This window comes from Meles meles, chromosome 6 (genome assembly GCF_922984935.1).
Source record: "Meles meles chromosome 6, mMelMel3.1 paternal haplotype, whole genome shotgun sequence".
Lineage (NCBI taxonomy): Eukaryota > Metazoa > Chordata > Mammalia > Carnivora > Mustelidae > Meles > Meles meles.
In genome coordinates, this window is record NC_060071.1 from 152,842,406 (window position 1) to 152,854,110 (window position 11,705).

The 11,705-nt window shown below is 42.3% G+C and overlaps 1 pseudogene; it reads right to left on the minus strand.

Moving 5' to 3' along the window:
- Window positions 1-6,559: 6,559 nt before the first annotated feature.
- On the minus strand, window positions 6,560-7,168 carry LOC123943708 (annotated as a pseudogene).
- Between the last annotated feature and the right edge of the window lie 4,537 nt (window positions 7,169-11,705).

An 11,705-nucleotide genomic window follows, 5' to 3' on the forward strand; every position in this document is an offset into this window, starting at 1 on the left:
AACAAAACTATAAAACATAATAACAATCTAGTACCAAGTACCCTATGCAACTTCAGCGTTCATAAAGCCCCACCACAAACCGGGAGCTCCACACTGTTAGGGAACCTCTTTCTACTTCTTCTTCCTCCATCCTCTCTTGATTCAAGTCCTACATGTACAAGTTTGGGGAGAGCAGCTATGTGTGCAAGTCCTGTTGAAATTCAGCAAAACTGGTTATTCCACTGCATTTGGTAAGTCAGAGCTGCTCTCTGGCTCACATATAGTGAGTGGACTTCACCCCCCTGAAAAAGGTTCACCACCAGGTGTGTTTATATGTAAAGTAGATAATAGGATGGCAGAGCTGTTACATTTTGTCATTGCTGCAATCAGTGTCACCTCCCTGGGAGCCTCCTGGGTGAGCCCTTGTCTCTGAGTAATACATTTACACATTAACACCTTCTCTGGTCCTACAATGACACTTCACACCTGTGTCACAGGGGAGGGTCACCTTCTTCAAACCATGTCCTCACCATGGCACTCAGTGATTTAGACCAGTCCTCTGTGAAAGCCGTTATCACTGTATCTTAATGAACAGAGCCGTGCTTGCAGGATCGTGTCTCCTGGATCTCCTAGAGATTATTGGTGTGAATTAAATAATAAATAGACTACCAGCCTGATGGCGGGATTGGAGACCATCTGACTTTGGAAGATCCACTTATGAGGACACATCTGGACCCTGGGCTAGGTCCTGAAAGAGTGGAATGACCGGCTCAGTACTGCAGAGTGGAGAAGGCAACACTGACATCCAGGTCCAGGGTAGTATTATACTCATCAGGTGTTCTTTGGGCACTTAATCTGCACAGACATTGGTGAGAGTCCACCCAGGCTCCAGCATGTGTGTGGACTTGGATGGAGACTAGTTGATATCATGGCTCATAGAAAAGGTAGTATAACAGGTGTGTTTATATTTATGTGGGTACAGGATTTCTTAAGGGGTGCTCATCTCCACGCACCAAACAACATGCATGTGGGGCTATCAGGAGTCTCCAATGTTGTGGACATTCCCAACGACAACTCTGGCTGCACTAGAGGATGTATTCCCTAGTTAGAGCAGAGATCAATTAGAAAAAGAATTGTATAAAAATAAAAAGAGACCGTGTCAACAGGTAGTATAGGTGCCCTTGAGTGTTTCCAGTAATGAACACAACAAGGGGAGAATTATAGATGCCAGTGTGTTTCAAATGGGGACACAGGTGAACAACACTGTATCCAGTGACTGAGGAGCAGACCTCCAGGCAATCAGCATAACACAACTCTGCTCAGATGAGGCTCAGATCAGTCCCACCAGGTCATCACATCCACATAATCCATAAAGGTTGAAATAAACACTACCCTGAAGTTCCAGGATCTCTCAGAACCCTTCTCTCCCTTTTATAAATGTTCTTCCTCTTTGTATCCACTAAGTCTTTTTTTTTTACAAAATCCTAAGATATCAAGTGAATACTCCTATATGAGAGAGGGGATATGTGAGAAATCCACCCTTGAACCCCATATCAGAAACTTGTGACAACAAATGCAGTGAGGAAACTCTAGAGCGACAATGCTTGGATTCATGTGCCATTATGTCTTAGTATGTTTCAGCTGCTCTAACAATATTCACAGACTGGATGGTTTTAAAGAACAGAAACTCGTTTCTCACAATTTTGGAGTCTGGGGAGCCCCTGGTCGAGTTTCAGACAGATTTGCTCTCTGGAGGCACCCACTTCCTAAACTGTCATTTCCCTCACCCCTCACATGGGATCAGGGAGCAGGGAGCATTCCCAGACCTGGTGTGTAAGGGCACTAAACCCACCATGAGCCTGCACCCTCCTGAACTAAGGGCTTTCCAACACCCAACTTCCTCCTCCATCACATTGCTCTTCGGTTTCAACATGGGACAGTAGATGTCACACACACGGAGCTGTTATCAGCAAGTGAAGGCTCAGTTAGTTATTCCCTGCAGGTGGAAGGCTCCTGCAATCTGTCACCTCATCCTGAGCATCCTCACGGATCCAGTAGAAGCTTCTGTGTGCACATATGGGACACAAGGCCTTCAGAACCAGCTGGTGACCTTGGAGAATGGACAGAATCTACCTCAGCTACTGGGGAGAACTCGGTCTATTTTATCATGATTCTATTACTTGTGCATTTCCATGGATCATTCTTCTCATTTTCCAAGGATTCATTTTCTATTTAGAATGACCATTTCTCTTTTTGTTCTCACAGTTTTAAAACTTGTTTAGTGGATTTAGTATCATGACATATGCGTTGATTATCGTCTGCTAGTTCCTTGGGCTTTGTTCGTCCCTCTTCTCCTCTCATCCTACACATGGGATCTCTAACAAGAATGCAAATCTTCTCCCTCTTTTGATGCAGGAAGGAGACTGACTCCACAGAAGCCCCTCCCATAAGCAGTACCCCGTCAAGACGGCAGACACAGCAGACACCTTGAGCCAGTGTCCTTCCCTGGCTCTATTCAAGCACTTATGACTTTCTGAGAGGCCTGCCCTCCTCTCAATAGACTTGATGGTTAAAGTGATAACAGTTTTACAGAAACGTGTGTGTGTGTGTGTGTGTGTGTGTGTGTGTGTGTGTGTGTGTGTGTCTGTGTGTGTTTGTGATCTTCAGACTCTGTATCCACACAACATCCTGGTGCCGGTTTCCTCTTCTTTCCCACGTTGTCATTAACATTGATACTGTGAGTATAGTTCAAGATTGAGACTCTACCAGGGCTGTTAATTCTCTTGCTTTGCATTGTTGATGCCTCTGTAGGCTCACATCCAGCATGCACTTTACACTGGTTTTGACAAGCTTGCACACAGAGCTGGGTGGTCCTCTGATGAACAGAGAGTAGCTGGGACTCCTGTAAGGTTCAGATGACATACGTGGAGATGTTTGTAATTCATTGGTATTTAGGGATAAGAGCAAGCAAGTGTAAGTGACACTGTCTATTGTGCTTGTTAGTATAGTTGTTGTCCCAAATTTCCAAGTCAGAGACTGAAAAGGAAGCACAGAATCTTGTGTCCAGAGAGACTTCCTTGGGGAAAAAGCTTGAACCATGAATACCATAGACCCTGACAGGAAACTTGCCCATATCCTCCAGCTGTGCCTGCTCTGGGGCTTAAAGACAAAACTGGTGAGTGGTGTGCACCCCTTGCTGGTCCACATCCCCTCCTACAGTGAGGTTTGTGTCTGGGCTCATACTGTTGTCCCCTCACTGTGTCCGTTGCACAGTAACACACAGTCGTGTCCTCAGCTCTCACGCTGTTCATCTGCAGATACAGCGTGTTCTTGTTGTTGTCTCTGGAGATGGTGAATCTGGGTAACATGTATTGCTTCCATCATTGCTAATATGTGTAACTCACTGCAGCCCCTTCCCTGGAGCCTGGCAGACCATGGCCACACAGTAGCTACTGAAGGTGAATCCAGAGGCTGCACAGGAGGGTCTAAGGAACCCCCAGGCTTCACCATGTCTTCACCAGACTCCACCAGCTGCACTTCATACAGGACACCTACAGACACAAGACACCATGGTTAGGAAACTGTCACAAACCCACTGTTTCCCTCACTCATATCCACTCTCACATTCAAGGTTTCTTATTTTCTGTGAATTACCTTTTAAAAGAGTATCAAGGAAAATCCAGCAAAGCACAAACTCCATGGTGAGTTTTCTCTATTCTGTACAGATTAGTGAATGGGAACACCTGGAGATACCATGGGTTGGTCTCCTCTCCCAGTTGCGTGGTTAGCACTGGGTTGCTTTATTTTTTTTTAAGATTTATTTATATACTTGACAGAAGGAGACAGAGAGAGTGAGAGAGAGAGAGAGAGAGAGAGAGAGAGAGATCACAAGTAGGCAGAGAGGCAGGCAGAGAGAGGTGGGGGTCAGGGAAGCAAGCTCCCTGCTGAGGCACTGGGCTGCTTTAATCAGCAGAGGGAATGCCCTATTTGCATGTCCTCTGAGTATTTATTCAGCTTGAGGTCTATGTGAACAGAGAGGGTAGTGACCAGAACAAGTGTGATTGCATTTTTTTTTCCAAGGTCATTTTTTAAATTTAATTTCAATTAATTAACACATAGTGTATTGCTAGTTTCAGAGGGGGAGTTTGGTGATTCATCAGTCTTATGTAATACAAAGTGCTCATTACATCACATGCCCCCTTTAATGTCAAGCAACCAGTTACCCCATCCCCCACCCTATCCCCTCCAGCAACCCTCAGTTTGTTTCCTATGATTAAGAGTCTCTTCTGTTGTCTCTCCTTCTCTGATTTCATCTTGATTTATTTTTCCTTCCCTTCCCCTATGATCCTCTTTTGTTTCTTAAACTCCACATGTGAGTGAGATCATGTGATAATTACTTCTCTCTGATTGACTTACTTCGCTTAGCATAATACCTCTAGTTCCATCCATGTCATTGCAAATGGCAAGATTTCATATTTTCAATGACTGAGTAATACTCCATATTCTTTATCCATTCATCTGTCGATGGGCATCTGTTTCCATAATTTGGCTATTGTGGACATTGCTGTTATAAATATTGGGAAACAGGTACCCCTTCAGATCACTACATTTGTATCTTTGAGGTAAATACCTAATAGTCCAATTCCTGGATCATAGGAATTAGTCTACTTTCAACTTTCTGAGGAACATCCACACTCTTTTCCAGAGTGGCTTCACCAGTTTGCATTCCCACCAACAATGCAGGAGGGTTCCCATTTTCTCCACCTCCTCACCAGCATCTGTACTTTCCTGACTTGATAATTTTAGCCATTCTGACAGGTGTGAGGTGGTATCTCATTGTGGTTTTGGTTTGTATTTCCCAGATGCCGAGTGATGCTGAGCAAATTTTCAGGTGTCTGTTGGCCATTCTCTAACGTCTTCTAATGTCTTCTTTGGAGAAATGTCTGTTCCTGTCTTCTGCCCATTTCTTGATTGTATTATTTGTCCTTTGGGTGTTGAGTTTGATAAGCTCTTTATAGGTTTTGAATTCTAACTACTCCTTTATCTGATAAGGCATTTGCTAATATCTTCTCTCATTCTGTCGGTTGTCTTTTGATTCTGTCGTAAAGTCCCAATCAATTTAAAACGATCAAAAGTATAGAGTGTATTTTCTCTGAACAGAAAAAAAATAAATTAAATATCAATAACTAAGATATATTTGGGAAATACCCAATATTTGGGAATTAAGAAATGTAGTTCTTTTTAAAAAATTTTTATTTAATTCTTAAATTTCTTTTCAGTGTTCCAGAATTCATTGTTTATGTGCCACACCCAGTTCTCCATGCAATACATGCCCTCCTTAATACCCACCAACAGGCTCACCCAATCCCCACCCCACTCCCATCCAAAGCCCTCAATGTGTTTCTCAGAATCTGCAGTCTCTCATGGTTCATCTCCTCCTCCAATTTCTCCCAGCTTCTTTCTCCTAATGTCCTCCATGTTTTCCCTTATTCTCCACAAATAAGTGAAACCGTGCCATTTGTTTTTGATGTAGTGATCAATAGTACATTATTTGCTTATGACAACCACTGCTCATCCAAACACATGTCCTCCTATTGCCTTTTCACTGATTTACCCCATTCTCCCACCCCACCCCTCTGAAATCCTGTTTGTTCCTCAGAGAAACATATTGATTTCTGATATTATTTATTTGGGACTTTCTCTATTCTTTTTTGATAAATCTAGGCAGGGGTTTCTCAATTTTCTTTTATTTCTTTCTAAAGAAGCATACATTGCATTTTTGTTCTCTTCTGTTGTTTTTGAGTTTTATATTATTTATTTCTGCTCTAGTCTTTAGTATTTCCTTCCTTTTGCTGTATTCAGGCTTCAGTCATTGCACTTTCTCTAGCTCCTTCAGGTATAACATTAGGTGGTCTCTTTCAGATTTTTATGCTTCTTGAGGTCTTCCTGTATGCTGTGTATTTCTGTCTTAGGAACACCTTAGCTGCAGAGAAATTAGCGGAAAGTGATACAGATTTTATACTCGTGTGTGTGTGTGTGTGTGTGTGTGTGTGTGTGTGTGTGTGTGTAATGTTCATGCTCCACATCAATACCACACCTGGAGGGGGTTCCACTACTTACCCATGTTGTCATTTACATTGATGATGTGAGCATTGTTTAAGAAAGTGACTCCCCCAACCAAGACATTTTCTTCTTTTGATTTCAATTTTTGATGCCTCTGGTGATCTCCTGTCCAGCATGCATTTTATGCTTCTTCTAGCTGGTTTGCAAGTTGAGCAGGGTGGACTTATGATGCACAGTGAGAGCAGCTGGGATTCCTATAAAGAATCACTTGATGAGCACCAATTTATTTGTGATTCATTGGTATCTAGGGACAGCAATAAACAATGTGAGTGACTGTATTTTGTGCATTTTGGTAAAATTATTTTCCAATTAGAACAAATTTTCAAAGTCAGAGAGTGAAAGAGGTAAGCACAGAATCATGTGTGCAGAGAAGGTCCCTGAGGGAAAGTGTTCTCTGGAGAGGAATCCCTAGATCCTGACCGAAAACCTGTCCATAACCGTCATCTGCCTCTGCTCCTTAAGGACAGAATTGGAGAGTAGTGTGCACCCCCTGGTGGTCCAGATCCCTCCTACGGGGAGGTTTGTTTCTGGGCTCACAATGATGTCCCCTCACTGTTTCTGTTGCACAGTAATACACGGCCGTGTCCTCAGCTCTCAGGCTGTTCATGTACAGATACAGAGTGTTCTTGCCATTATCTCTGGAGATGGTGAATTGGCCCTTCACAGAGTCTGCATAGCTTGTGCTACTTCCATCATAGCTAATATCTGCGACCCACTGTAGCCCCTTCCCTGGAGCCTGGTGGACCCAGTTCATGTTGTAGCTACTGAAGGTAAATTCAGAGGATGCACAGGAGAGTCTCAGGGTCCCCCCCAGGCTTTACCCGGTCTCCCCCAGACTCCACCAGCTGCACCTCACACTGGACACCTGCATACACAAGACATCCTGGTCAGAAAACTGTCACACACCCATGGTTTCTTTCACTCGTATCCACTCACATACTCAATGTCTCTTGTTCACCATAAATTACATTTTAAAAGAACAACAAGGAATACCCAGCCAAGCACAAACTCCATCGTGATTTGTCTGTGTTCTGTCTTGAGTACTGACTGGAACACCTGGAATCCTGGACTGGGGCTCCTTTCCCATCTGCAGAGTCAGGGCTGGGCTGATTTAATCAGAAGAAGGAAGGCCCCATTTGCATGTTCTCTGGGTATATAACACATTTTCCAGATAGCATCCTCAAGAAGGCAGTGACCCAGAGAGTTTGTGAGGGTTCTGGGGGAGTTTGGTCACCATGATTTCTTTGAGGAAACCGCACTCTTTTATTTTGTGATTTTGCTCGAGAAAATACTTAGTACCCATCATCTTCGTTTTTTTTTTTTTTTTTTCACATACTCACGCCATTATCTTGATGTATGTACCAATTTTACCACTATTTTACACACGGATATGTGCACACTGTAGCACAGATTGGTTGTGTGAATGTCCAGATGTGCACAGCAGGTGAAATTAAGCCCCAGGGTCTGAGTCTGTGCTCCTAACCATGGGACCTGTTTGCTCCCTTTAACCTTCTGAAAGACAGAGCTGGACATGAGATTAGCAGGCTTCCTGAATTTCCAGAAGTCCCAGTAGAATAATGTGTGGAGACCATGTCTTTCTGTTACAGAAACGTGGAGACACTGAGAAGCCTTGACAGAGACTCACAGAGCTGCTGAAGATGCTGTGGGTTATCAACAACCACAAGGGGAATTTCCACCTGATCTCTCTGTACAAATCAATGGAAAATTTCAATAAAGATAAAATAATGGAGTTATTAGTTAAACAATTAACGTCACAACACCTGAGATCAGAAAGCATGCTGTTAGCTAAAGACAATTCTTCATTTCTGAAATGGAGATCATTGTACTTGTACACTCATATTTATTGCCATGATGATATCAATTCTATTTATCCCAATGCTTCACCCTTGGAAAGTGTTGTCACTGCTATTTTGATGGTTTATTCCAAAAAATGGAGGACTCTTCTATATTTTCCACAGATTTACAAAGTATTTACTCTGTTTTCTCTGGGAGAAGCTAACAGAGCACTTAGCTGGAAGCACTTGAGAGGAGACCAGCCCCCATCCACATCTTGTCCTGGACCATGAGCTCCATGTTTCTTGAGTCAGAGGGATGGTGAGTGAACCCTGATGGTCCCAGTGCACCAGCAGGTGTCACAGACCCTAGAAGAGATACAGAGACTCCTATTCTTCCTGCTCCATTTATCCAACATGTGAGGAGTTATCCACTTAGCATAACCACTACAGATTGTTGAAAGGATATGTCCTCATACTTACTTCCTTTACTCAAGCTCCTCACTCTGCTCCTTGGTTGCAATATCCGGTTCTATTTATTTTATTCAGAAGGGAGAAGGAATCTTGAATATGTCCCTATGATCTATCAGGTGCCCACACCCCGCTGAGGTCTTTCCATCCCAAGGGTATAATTTCATAGGTTCTATTGTATGGGAAATGTCCCCTCTCTCACTAAGGTGAGGGTCAGCTGATTGTCCTGGGAGTAGTAGTCCTAGAAACCATGTCTCTATACGTTTCCAGTTATATTTGATGTGAATCACTAATGAAATTGCCATTGGTCTGAGAATTGTTTTCAGCGGGTATTGGGTTTTTGTCATTCTTACAGGTATGAGGTTACATATTTCCATGGTTTTGATTTGTGCTTTCCTGATAATGACTGATGTTGAGCATCTATTCATGTATCTGATGGTCATCTGGATGTCTTCTTTCAATAAGTCTTTATTCCTTTCTTCTGACCATTTCCTAACTGCATTCCTTGCATGTTGAGTGTGGTAAAGTCTTTATGGATTATGAATAATAAACTGTATCAGATATGTCTTTTACAAATATCTTCTCCCATTTCTGACTCATATGTGGAATTTATGAAGGAAAACAGATGAACACAAGGAAAGTGGGAAAAGAAAAAAATGAGGGAGGGAAACAACCATAAGCGACTCTTAGTAATAGAGAACAAACCGCAGGTTGATGGAGGGAGATGAGTGAGGTTTGGGGAGATGGATGATGAGCATCAATGAAGGCACTGGTTTTGATGAACACGAGGTGTTGTATGTAAGGGATGAATGAGTGAATTATACTCCAGAAACCAATATTACACTGTGTGGTAACTAATAAAATTTAAATTACAAATAAGTAAGAAAAAAGCAGCAGGTACTGGAATACATGGGTGTTGTCAGGCAGTGAGGACCAGGGGAGCAACATATCGTAAACATACATCCTCAATCTTGGGGTTGTTCCCTGCAGAGGAATGGTAAGTACAAGGGAAAGCCAGCTGACACTTGTCCATGCTTCGTGAGTTCCCATATGCACCGCTGTGAATCAGCCTGGCTCAGGAGCTCAGGATGACCACACTTGGGCAAGATGTGGGATGCAGGGTGTTTGGGCAGCTGCCAGTGAGATGTGGGCATATATGAGTTAGGAAATGCCAATCCATATGGCACCACACAGAGAGTCATGATTCTTTTAGTTAATTATGTCCACAACCAGTCAGGGAGAAAATGGATAAATCAAAAAGTTGAATCTCATTACTCTATATCCCAATGATTATGACATTTGAGACAAAATTTCTCCCTTTCTACCTAAATTAGAAAAAAATATTAAAATTATTCTGAACCTTAAAAACCATTCATTAGGGGCGCCTGGGTGGCTCAGTGGGTTAAAGCCTCTGCCTTTGGCTCAGGTCATGATCCTAGGGTCCTGGGATCGAGCCCCGCATTGGGCTCTCTGCTCTGTAGGGAGCCTGTTTCCTCCTCTCTCTCTGCCTGCCTCTCTGCCTAGTTGTGATTTCTCTCTGTCAAATAAAAAAAAAAAAAAAACATTCACAGGGGCGCCTGGGTGGCTCAGTGGGTTAAGCCTCTGCCTTCAGCTCAGGTCATGATCTCAGGGTCCTGGGATCGAGCCCCGCATCTCTGCGGAGCAGAGAGCCTGCTTCCCTCTCTCTCTCTGCCTGCCTCTCTGCCTAGTTGTGATTTCTCTTTGTCAAATAAATAAAATATTAAAAGAAATTCATTAAACATATGAGAATAGGTTTTCTGTTAGCTGTTTAAAATACCTGCCTTTAATTGTTTTATGTTAGAAAAAAACATACCACATATATGTAGAATCTTAAATTTTTATGAAATGTAAAATGCAATATTGACAAGCCACATGATTTCACACTGAAGCATCTCCAACAGTCTCATTTCTTCCACCACACCTGCACCAGCCCTGCCATGATCAGGGCCTCAGGACTGGACCTTAGTCTTCCCACTCATAGGATGTCATTGGCGCCTCTGCAAGAGCTTCCTGGTGTAACTGGTTTAATTGAGTAGAGTTGAGATACATAGACTGTGTTAATGTTTACCAGTTGTGTTGTTCTTTTCTTCTGCCACATACAAAGGACATAAACAGAAGGTAACTATGCAAAAGTTAAAATAAACCAAATGCATAGTCAGAAAGCAAAATTTAAAAATAGGCAATGGACTCCATAACCCTACAAGCTATAAAATCTTAAAAATCTTAGGATTAGTTTATAATTTTCTGTGTATAGATTCTTAGTCTCTTTGGTTAGGTTTATTCCTAGGTATCTTATAGTTTTGGGTACAATTGTAAATGGGATTGACTCCTTAATTTCTCTTTCTTCAGTCTTGTTGTTGGTGTACAGAAATGCAACTGATTTCTGTGCATTGATTTTATATCCTGACACTTTACTGAATTCCTGTACAAGTTCTAGCAGTTTTGGAGTGGAGTCTTTTGGGTTTTCCACATATAGTATCATATCATCTGCGAAGAGTGATAGTTTGACTTATGTTTCCCAGTATGAGTCAATTTTTATTAATAGGAGTTCAGGAATATGGACACTTGATAGTTTGTTAACCATTCAGTTTCACGGAAGTAGTAATTAGTAAATCCCTGAATAATATCAGCTTTGATTTAAAAAAAAATTAAATTCCTTTTCAGTGTTCCAGAATTTATTCTTTATGCATCACACCCAGTGTTACATGCAATACATTCCCTCCATAATACCCAACACCAGTCTCACCCAACCTCCCACTCCCTGCCCCTCCGAAAACCTCAGATATTTCTCAGAGTCCACAGTCTCTCGTGGTTCGATTACCCCTCCAATTTACCCCAACACACTTCTCTCCATCTCCCCATGTCCTTCGTGTTATTCCTTATGCTCCATAAATAAGTGAAACCATCTGATATTTGACTCTCTCTACTTGACTTATTTCACTCAACATAATTTCTTCCAGTCCCGTCCATGTTGATACAAAGTTGAGTATTCATCCTTTCTGATGGAGGAATAATTCTCCATAGTACATATGGACCACATCTTTCTTATCCATTCCTCCATTGAAAGGCATCTTTGTTCATTCCAGTTTGGCAACGGTGGCCATTGCTGCTATGAACATTGGGGTATAGATGGCCCGTCTTTTCACTACATCTATATCTTTGGGGCAAATAACCAATGGTGCAATTTCAGGGTCATAAGGAAGCTATATTTTTTAAAGGTATTTTATTTTATTTATTTGACAGAGATCACAAGTAGGCAGAGAGGCAGGTAGAGAGAGAGGAGGAAGCAGGCTTCCTGCTGAGCAAAGAGCCCGACGT